Source organism: Oncorhynchus keta, chromosome 5 (genome assembly GCF_023373465.1).
Source record: "Oncorhynchus keta strain PuntledgeMale-10-30-2019 chromosome 5, Oket_V2, whole genome shotgun sequence".
NCBI lineage: Eukaryota > Metazoa > Chordata > Actinopteri > Salmoniformes > Salmonidae > Oncorhynchus > Oncorhynchus keta.
In genome coordinates this window covers 33,992,247-34,003,413 of record NC_068425.1, presented here as the reverse complement: position 1 = coordinate 34,003,413, position 11,167 = coordinate 33,992,247, and the positions used below count along the sequence as shown (strand labels likewise).

Here is an 11,167-nt window from a genome sequence, read left to right as displayed (position 1 = left end):
TGTTTTATAAACTGGGTTGTTCAAGCCCTGCATGCTGATTGGCTGACAGCCGTGGTATACTGTATCAGACCGCATACCAAAACATTTATGTGTACTGCTTTAATTACGTTGGTAACCAGTTTATAATCGCAATAAGGCACCTCTGGGGTTTGTGGTATATGGCCGATATAATACGGCTAAGGGCTGTATCCAGGCACTCCGTGTTGCGTCGTAACTAAGAACAGCCCTTAGCTGTGGTATATCGGCCATATACCATACCCCCTCAGGACCTTATTGCGTAATTATTAGACCATTCTGAAAGTACTTCTTTAATTATCATCCATATCTATCTGAAAAAAACTGTTGATTTGTAAAGAATCATGTGATTGGGGATCGCAATATTTCCTGTACAATATTTGCCTGTACTATTTCACTGTATGATGAATTAAAACAACAGTACAATAACATGATATATTCAATATATTCATATTATATAGTTACAATATTCAAAAGTGTTTTAAACTTGCATCTTACTACGATGTACAATACCATTTTAGTCATTAATACTTTGCCAGCATGTGGAAAGAGAAGAGAGAAACATATTGTAATATGCTGCCACCTTGTGGCTCAAACAGCTGTTTTTCAACAGTGTATACTGAGGGAATAAATCATTAGGAACATCTGCTCTTTCCATGACACAGACTGACCAGGTGAATCCAGGTGAAAGCTATGATGTCACCTGTTAAATCAACTTCAATCAGCGTAGATGAAGGGGAGGAGACAGAATAAAGATGGATTTTCAAGTTGAGATAATTGAGGCATGGCTTGTTCATGAGTATATTTGCCAGCAGACAGAAAGAGCAAAGAGTTGTAATTTCAACAGTATATTTGTAAAGTAGTCCTGTAGTACCTTACTCTGTATTTTCACTATTTACTAGGGGTGAAACGGTAGGTGTATTCATATTGAACCGTTCGGTACAGGGTCCACGGTGCACGGGGTCCAGTACGCACTGTGAACCGAACAATACATTCATCATATATTATAGCTAGGAATATATATATATTTATATATTTCATTATAAAAAATAAACCAATGGTGTATAAATTAATGTGGGGAAAATAACAACATAGCAATAAAGTTTGCTTAAAAAATAAAGTTGTTTAGTCTCGTAGCTGATTAGTTATTTCACTCCAGCAAGAACAGAGCTGAGAGGTCGTCGTAGCAGCTAGTAGCTTATGAAAGAATTAGCAGTTAGTTAAATGCAAAGGAGCAACATGGCAAGCATTGGTGAGCCAGGGCAACAATATCCAGCTGACTCCGGTAGGGCTAAAGAAATCAACGCAGCGATAGCGGCAGAGGGTTGAGAGAAACCTTGAGCAGAAAGCTGCAGTGTTTTCTACACTGACTGATCAACCTGTGACGGAGAATGTCAAAGATATTGTGACTTTGTCTGAAAATGACACAAGACTTGCAGAGGTGTAAAACCTCTCAAAACACAACACTGATATGCACTGAGAGCCTTCCATCAGTTTCCATGGTCCTGCCGATGACAACAATGATCCTGGAATCAATGGTGGCATGATGAAGATGAACCCGCGGTAAGGGATGTGAAGACTGCTATCAGAGTTAACCTGGAGCCTAGATATGATGACCCTAGTGTCCAAGAATTCTCACACAAGAGCACCGCTTTGGAGCCCCGGTTCAAGTCCCAGAGAAAGTCATTTTCATCTAATTTAATTCTGCAGGGCCAAGCCACAGATGCCACAGGAGCCAACCCCTCTCCAGAGACGGCAGGCGACAGGGGTTCTCCTCCAGAAAACAAGTCTGCCGTGGCTGAGCTTTCTGGGGATTTGTTCAGGACCCAGGAGCAGGGAACCAGGTCAAAGGTCAAGGTCATAGAGGGGGAGGTGACCTCATACAGGGAAGTGGACTGTATTCCCCTGGATGCTGATCCACTTACATGGTGGAAGACCAAAGCGTTAATATACCCTCATGTTGCCATGTTAGCAAGGTGCTACCTGGCTGTGCCTGGGACCTCTGTCCCTAGCGAGAGGGTATTCTCCACAGCGGCTGACATTGTCACAGCAAGTCGATCTGTGTTCACTGAAGATAATGTAGATAGACTAATCTTCTTCATCTTCTTTTTTTCAAGTAACCAGCCTCAAGGGGTCCTATTGTGTTTAAGGCACTGCTATGTGACTTAATGTTGATGTATGCTGCTGGACTACACACTGTTGTTGACAGGCACTGCTGTGTGACTTAATGTTGATGTATGCTGCTGGACTACACACTGTTGTTGACAGGCACTGCTATGTGACTTAATGTTGATGTATGCTGCTGGACTACACACTGTTGTTGACAGGCACTGCTGTGTGACTTAATGTTGATGTATGCTGCTGGACTACACACTGTTGTTGACAGGCACTGCTATGTGATTTAATGTTGATGTATGCTGCTGGACTACACACTGTTGTTGACAGGCACTGCTGTGTGACTTAATGTTGATGTATGCTGCTGGACTACACACTGTTGTTGACAGGCACTGCTGTGTGACTTAATGTTGATGTATGCTGCTGGACTACACACTGTTGTTGACAGGCACTGCTATGTGACTTAATGTTGATGTATGCTGCTGGACTACACACTGTTGTTGACAGGCACTGCTATGTGACTTAATGTTGATGTATGCTGCTGGACTACACACTGTTGTTGACAGGCACTGCTGTGTGACTTAATGTTGATGTATGCTGCTGGACTACACACTGTTGTTGACAGGCACTGCTGTGTGACTTAATGTTGATGTATGCTGCTGGACTACACACTGTTGTTGACAGGCACTGCTGTGTGACTTAATGTTGATGTATGCTGCTGGACTACACACTGTTGTTGACAGGCACTGCTGTGTGACTTAATGTTGATGTATGCTGCTGGACTACACACTGTTGTTGACAGGCACTGCTATGTGACTTAATGTTGATGTATGCTGCTGGACTACACACTGTTGTTGACAGGCACTGCTGTGACTTAATGTTGATGTATGCTGCTGGACTACACACTGTTGTTGACAGGCACTGCTATGTGACTTAATGTTGATGTATGCTGCTGGACTACACACTGTTGTTGACAGGCACTGCTATGTGACTTAATGTTGATGTATGCTGCTGGACTACACACTGTTGTTGACAGGCACTGCTATGTGACTTAATGTTGATGTATGCTGCTGGACTACACACTGTTGTTGACAGGCACTGCTATGTGACTTAATGTTGATGTATGCTGCTGGACTACACACTGTTGTTGACAGGCACTGCTGTGTGACTTAATGTTGATGTATGCTGCTGGACTACACACTGTTGTTGACAGGCACTGCTATGTGACTTAATGTTGATGTATGCTGCTGGACTACACACTGTTGTTGACAGGCACTGCTGGTTTTTGTTGTCCCTTTGTTTCCATCTGCTCCTGGGAATTCAAGCTGCCCTGTTTACTATTATAATACATGGAAAATCGAAATACAAAATGACATTTATTTTGTTGTTGTATTGAAACCGAACCGTGACACCACTGTACCGTACCGAACCGTGACACCACTGTACCGTATCGAACCGTGACACCACTGTACCGTATCGAACCGTGACACCACTGTATCGTTCCGAACCGTGACACCACTGTACCGTATCGAACCGTGACACCACTGTACCGTATCGAACCGTGACACCACTGTACCGTATCGAACCGTGACACCACTGTACCGTATCGAACCGTGACACCACTGTACCGTATCGAACCGACCGTACCAACCGTGACACCACTGTACCGTCGAACCGTGACACCACTGTACCGTATCGAACCGTGACACCACTGTACCGCATCGAACCGTGACACCACTGTACCGTAAACCGTGACACCACTGTACCGTATCGAACCGTGACACCACTGTACCGTATCGAACCGTGACACCACTGTACCGTATCGAACCGTGACACCACTGTACCGTCGAACCGTGACACCACTGTACCGTATCCCGTGTACCGAACCGTGACACCACTGTACCGTATCGAACCGTGACACCACTGTACCGTGACACCACTCGAACCGTGACACCACTGTACCGTATCGAACCGTGACACCACTGTACCCACTGTACCGCATCGAACCGTGACACCACTGTACCGAACCGTGACACCACTGTACCGTATCGAACCGTGACACCACCGTATCGAACCGTGACCGTGTCGAACCGACCACTGTACCGCATCAACCGTGACACCACTGTACCGTATCGAACCGTGACACCACTGTACCGTATCGAACCGTGACACCACTGTACCGTATCGAACCGTGACACCACTGTACCGTGACACCACTGTACCGTATCAACCGTGACACCACTGTACCGTATCCGAACCACTGTACCGCATCGAACCGTGACACCACTGTACCGTATCGAACCGTGACACCACTGTACCGCATCGTGACACCACTGTACCGTAAACCGTGACACCACTGTACCGTATCGAACCGTGACACCACTGTACCGTATCGAACCGTGACACCACTGTACCGTGACACCACTGTACCGTACGAACCGTGACACCACTGTACCGTATCGAACCGTGACACCACTGTACCGTATCGAACCGTGACACCACTGTACCGTCGAACCGTGACACCACTCGAACCGTGACACCACTGTACCGTATCGAACCGTGACACCACTGTACCGTACCCGTGACACCACTGTACCGTATCGAACCGTGACACCACTGTACCGAAACCGTGACACCACTGTACCGTACAACCACACCACTGTACCGTGTATCGAACCGTGACACCACTGTACCGTATCGAACCGTGACACCACTGTACCGTGTACCGTATCGAACCGTGACACCACTGTATCGCATCCGAACCGTGACACCACTGTACCGCATCGTTCCGAACCGTGACACCACTGTATCGCATCGAACCGTGACACCACTGTACCGTGACACCACACCACTGTACCGTATCGAACCGTGACACCACTGTACCCGTGACACCACTCCGAACCGTGACACCACTGTACCGTATCGAACCGTGACACCACTGTACCGTAACCGTGACACCACTGTCCGAAACCGTGACACCACTGTACCGTATCGAACCGTGACACCACTGTACCGTACACCACTATCGAACCGTGACACCACTGTACCGTATCGAACCGTGACACCACTGTACCGCATCGAACCGTGACACCACTGTACCGCGCAAACCGTGACACCACTGTACCGTATCGAACCGTGACACCACTGTATCCGTATCGAACCACCACTGTGACCGTGACACCACTGTACCGTATCGAACCGTGACACCACTGTACCGTATCGAACCGTGACGTACCGTACGAACCGTGACACCACTGTACCGTATCGAACCGTGACACCACTGTACCGTATCGAACCGTGACACCACTGTACCGTATCGAACCGTGACACCACTGTACCGTATCCGAACCGAACCGTGACACCACTGTACCGTATCGAACCGTGACACCACTGTACCGAACCGTAAACCGTGACACCACTGTACCGTCGAACCGTGACACCACTGTACCGTATCGAACCGACACCACTGTATCGCATCGAACCGTGACACCACTGTACCGCAAACCGTGACACCACTGTACCGCGAACCGTGACACCACTGTACCGTATCGAACCGTGACACCACTGTATCGCACAACCGTGACACCACTGTACCGCACCAACCGTGACACCACTGTACCGTGACACCACTGTACCACACCACTGTACCGTATCGAACCGTGACACCACTGTACCGTATCGAACCGTGACACCACTGTACCGTATCGAACCGTGACACCACTGTACCGTATCGAACCGTGACACCACTGTACCGTATCGAACCGTGACACCACTGTATCGTACCGAACCGTGACACCACTGTACCGTATCGAACCGTGACACCACTGTACCGTATCGAACCGTGACACCACTGTACCGTATCGTATCGAACAGTGAGTTTTGTGAACCGTTTCACCCCTAGTATTTACAGACACTACACACAGACATATTGTGTATGGATACACTTATTATAATATGAGATGATGAATACAATGATAAGAACATTTCTAGACTACATTATGTCCATCACACATCAACACAAGTCATCAATCATAAATGATAATGTTATTGAAAGTTAGCTTTGTACTGACAACAGAGATACAGTACACTATCATCAATTCTGTGTTGACCTGGTTCAGAGAGGAGTGGTGATGTTGTTGAGACTAAGGACGATAGCTATAATGATAAAGTATAAAACATTGGTGAGCATCCACACTAGATGAGTTTAATGTTTATCGTTTGTACAGTACACCTGTCAATCATTGACTAAGGCCTAGGGACCCTCCTTCCTCTAGTCCCTGTGGATCCTGAACGCGTGCTGTTTTCTCGGTCTGGAGTCCTCATCTGTACCCTTATCTGTGCCCTTGGTGGTGCCCTCACCTCTCCTCTTAACGGTTCCCTCATCTCTGCCCTCAGTGGCATCCTCAGCGGAGGCCGGGGAGTGACCCTCCGTATGAGGCGTTGAGGAGGGGTCCACACAGGGGGCCGGGGGAGTTTCCCAGCCTGCAGGTCATCTACGAAGCCCTCCATCCTGTCGAACTTGGAGCTGAGGCTTCCCAGCTCATCCTTTAGAGAGTTGAACTGCTTGTAGAGATCCCCCAGGGCCTCAGACAGGGGCTGAATTCTGGAGAGGGAGAGAGAAGTCGGGTCACTGAATTGCTACCCACGAGGCAAAAACTGGTTGAATCAAAGTGGTTTCCACGTCATTTCAACCCCAAAAACCTATGTGATGACGTTGAATCAATGTGGAGAACTGATTGGTTTAGAAAAACGTTATTAGAACAAATTCTTATTTTCAATGACGGCCTCGGAACAGTGGGTTTTCTGCCTTGTTCAGGGTCAGAACAACAGATTTTTACCTTGTCAGCTCAGGGATTCGATCTTCCAACCTTTCGGTTACTAGTTCAACACTCTAACCACTAGGCTTCCTGATGCCATGCTTGGCCCACAAAGGCAAAGGCAAAGGTAACTGAACTAAATGACTAAATGGCCCCGCATCACTCACCTCTGTCCTCATGAGGAGCTTTGACAGACTAGTCAAGGATCAATCTCAATCACTCTGCAAACTGCCCTATCCCATCTGGACAAGAGGAATACCTACACTACCGGTCAAAAGTTTTAGAACACCTGCTCATTCAAGGGTTTTTCTTTACGTTGTCGAATAATAGTGACGATATAAACTATAAAATAATACATATGGAATCATGTAATAACCAAAACAGTGTTGAACAAATCATATGCATTTTATATTTGAGATTCTTCAAATAGCTACCCTTTGCCTTGATGACAGCTTTGCACCCTCTTGGCATTCTCTCAACCAGCTTCATGAGGTAGTCACCTGGAATCCATTTCAATTAACAGGTGTGCCTACTTAAACGTTCATTTGTGGAATATCTTTCCTTCTTAATGTGTTTGAGCCAATCAGTTGTGTTGTAACAAGGTAGGGGGTCTTTACAGAAGAAAGCCTTATTTGGTAAAAGACCAAGTCCATATTATGGAAAGAACAGCTGAAATAAGCAAAGAGAAATGACAGTCATTCATTTCTTTAAGACATGAAGGTCAGTCAATACGGAAAATGTCAAGAACTTCAAAACGTTTCAAGTTCAGTCGCAAAACTATCAAGCGCTGTGATGAAACTGGCTCTCATGAGGACCGCCACAGAAATGGACCACCCAAAGTTACCACTGCTGCAGATAATAAGTTCATTAGAGTTACCAGACTCAGAAACGGCAGCCCAAATAAATGCTTTACAGAGTCCAAGTAACAGACACATCTCAACATCAACTGTTTATAGGAGAATGTGTGAATCAGGTCTTCATGGTCAAATTGCTGCAAAGAAACCACTACCAATAATTAGAAGAGACTTGCTTGGGCCAAGAAACACGAGCAATAAACATTAGACCAGTGGAAATGTGTGTTTTGGTCTGGAGTCCAAATGTGAGATTTTTGGGTCTAACTGCCGTGTCTTTGTGAGATGCAGAGTAGGTGAACAGATGATCTCCGCATGTGTGGTTCCCACCGTAAAGCATGGAGGAGGAGGTGTTATGGTGAGGGGGTGCTTTGTGGGTGACACTGTCTGTGATTTATTTAGAATTAATTCAAGGCACACTTAACCAGCATGGCTACCACAGCATTCTGCAGATATACGCCATCCCATCTGGTTTGGGCTTATTGGGACTATAATTAGTTTTTCAGCAGGACAGTGACCCAACACCTGCAGGCTGCGTAAGGGCTATTTGACCAAGAAGGAGAGTGATGGAGTGCTGCATCAGATGACCCAGCCTCCACAATCCCCCGACCTCAACCAAATTGAGATGCTTTGGGATGAGTCGGACCACAGAGTGAAGGAGAAGCAGCCGACAAGTGCTCAGCATATGTGGAAACTCCTTCAAGACTGTTGGAAAAGCATTCCAGATTAAGCTGGTTGAGAGAAGGCCAAGAGTTTGCAAAGCTGTCATCATGGTAAACGGTGGCTATTTGAATCTCAAATACTACATGATTCCATATTTGTTAATTCATAGTTTTGATGTCTTCACTATTATTCTACAATGTAGAAAATAGTACAAATAAAGAAAAACCCTTGAATGAGTAGGTGTCCTAAAACGTTTGACCGGTAGTGTATGTAAGAATGCTGTTCATTGACTACCGCTGTTTTATAGCTCAGCATTTAACACCATAGTACCCTCCATGCTCATCATTAAGTTTGAGGACCTGGGTCTGAAGCCCGCCCTGTGCAACTGGGTCCTGGATATCCTGACGGGCCACCCCAGATGGTAGGAAACAACACCTCCACTTCGCTGATCCTCAACACTGGGGCCCAACAAGGGTGTGTGCTCAGCCCCCTCCTGTACTCCCTGTTCATCCATGACTGGGTGGCTAAGCACGTCTCCAACTCAATCATCAAGTTTCAGATGACACATCAGTAGTAGGTTTGATTATCAACGATGACGAGACAGCCTACAGGGAAGAGGTGAGGGCTCACAACCTCTCACTTAACGTCAAAAATCATTGTGGACGCCAGGAAACAGCAGAGGGTGCACCCCTTATCCACATCGACGGGACCATAGTTGAGAAGGTGAAAAGCTTCAAGTTCCTTGGTGTACACATCACTAACAAACTGAAATGGACCACCCACACAGACAATGTGGTGAAGAAGGTGCAACAGATCCTCGTTAGCCTCAGGAGGCTAAAAACATTTGGCTTCACACCAAAAACCCTCACAAACTTTTACAGATGCACAATTGAGAGCATCCTGTCAGGCTGTATCACCACCTAGTATGGCACCTGTACTGCCCGCAACCACAAGGCTCTCCAGTGTGTTGTGTGATCTGCCCAACACATTACCGGGGGCAAACTACCTGCCCTCTAGGACACCTACAGCACCCAGTGTCACAGGAAGGACAAAAAGATCATCAAGGACATCAACCACCTGAGCCACTGCCTGTTCACCCCATTGTCATACAGAAGGCGAGGTCAGTACAGGTGCATCAAAGCTGGGACCGAGAGACTGAAAAACAGCCTCTATCTCAAGACCATCAGACTGTTAAACAGCCATCACTAGCACATTAGAGGCTGCTGCCTATAGATATAGACTAGAAATCACTGGCCACTTTAAGAAATGGAACACTGGTCACTTTAATAATTTTTACATGTCTTGCATTACCCATCTCAAATGTATATACTGTATTCTCGACTATTCTAGTGTATCTTCGTCCATGCCGCTCTGACATCGCTCGTCCATATATGTATATAGTCTGAATTCATTCTTTAGATTTGTGTGTATTGGGTTTATGTTGTGTAATTCGTTAGATATTACTTGTTAGATATTTCTGCACTGTCGGAGCTTGAAGCACAAGCATTTCTCTACACCCACAATAACATCTGCTAAACACGTGTATGTGACCAATACAATTTGATTTGATTTGATTTGATTTGCTGTTAGCAGTACATTGGTGCTGGTTGCAGAGGTCAGTAAGGGAGCAGGGGCAATGAAGGAAGCTATACTGTTAGCAGTACATTGGTGCTGGTTACAGAGGTCAGTAAGGGAGCAAATCAAATCAAATCAAATCAAAATCAAATCAAATTTTATTTGTCACATACACATGGTTAGCAGATGTTAAATGCGAGTGTAGCGAAATGCTTGTGCTTCTAGTTCCGACAATGCAGTGATAACCAACAAGTAATCTAACTAACAATTCCAAAACTACTGTCTTATACACAGTGTAAGGGGATAAGGAATATGTACATAAGGATATATGAATGAGTGATGGTACAGAGCAGCATACAGTAGATGGTATCGAGTACAGTATATACATATGAGATGAGTGTGTAGACAAAGTAAACAAAGTGGCATAGTTAAAGTGGCTAGTGATACATGTGTTACATAAGGATGCAGTCGATGATGTAGAGTACAGTATATACATATGCATATGAGATGAATAATGTAGGGTAAGTAACATTATATAAGGTAGCATTGTTTAAAGTGGCTAGTGATATATTTACATAATTCCCATCAATTCCCATTATTAAAATGGCTGGAGTTGGGTCAGTGTCAATGACAGTGTGTTGGCAGCAGCCACTCACACTGTTAGTGGTGGCTGTTTAACAGTCTGATGGCCTTGAGATAGAAGCTGTTTTTCAGTCTCTCGGTCCCAGCTTTGATGCACCTGTACTGACCTCGCCTTCTGGATGATAGCGGGGTGAACAGGCAGTGGTTCGGGTGGTTGATGTCCTTGATGATCTTTATGGCCTTCCTGTAACAACGGGTGGTGTAGGTGTCCTGGAGGGCAGGTAGTTTGCCCCCGGTGATGCGTTGTGCAGTCCTCACTACCCTCTGGAGAGCCTTACGGTTGAGGGCGGAGCAGTTGCCGTACCAGGCGGTGATACAGCCCGCCAGGATGCTCTCGATTGTGCATCTGTAGAAGTTTGTGAGTGCTTTTGGTGACAAGCCGAATTTCTTCAGCCTCCTGAGGTTGAATAGGCGCTGCTGCGCCTTCTTCACGATGCTGTCAGTGTGAGTGGACCAATTCAGTTTGTCTGTGATGTGTATGCCGAGGAA

General features: G+C 46.0%; 1 protein-coding gene across 8 annotated transcripts in view; it reads right to left on the bottom strand.

Moving 5' to 3' along the window:
- Positions 1-11,167, bottom strand: part of LOC127930190 (uncharacterized) — a 115,666-nt gene that overhangs the window by 9,289 nt on the left and 95,210 nt on the right. The gene's annotated exons all lie outside the window — the stretch shown is intronic.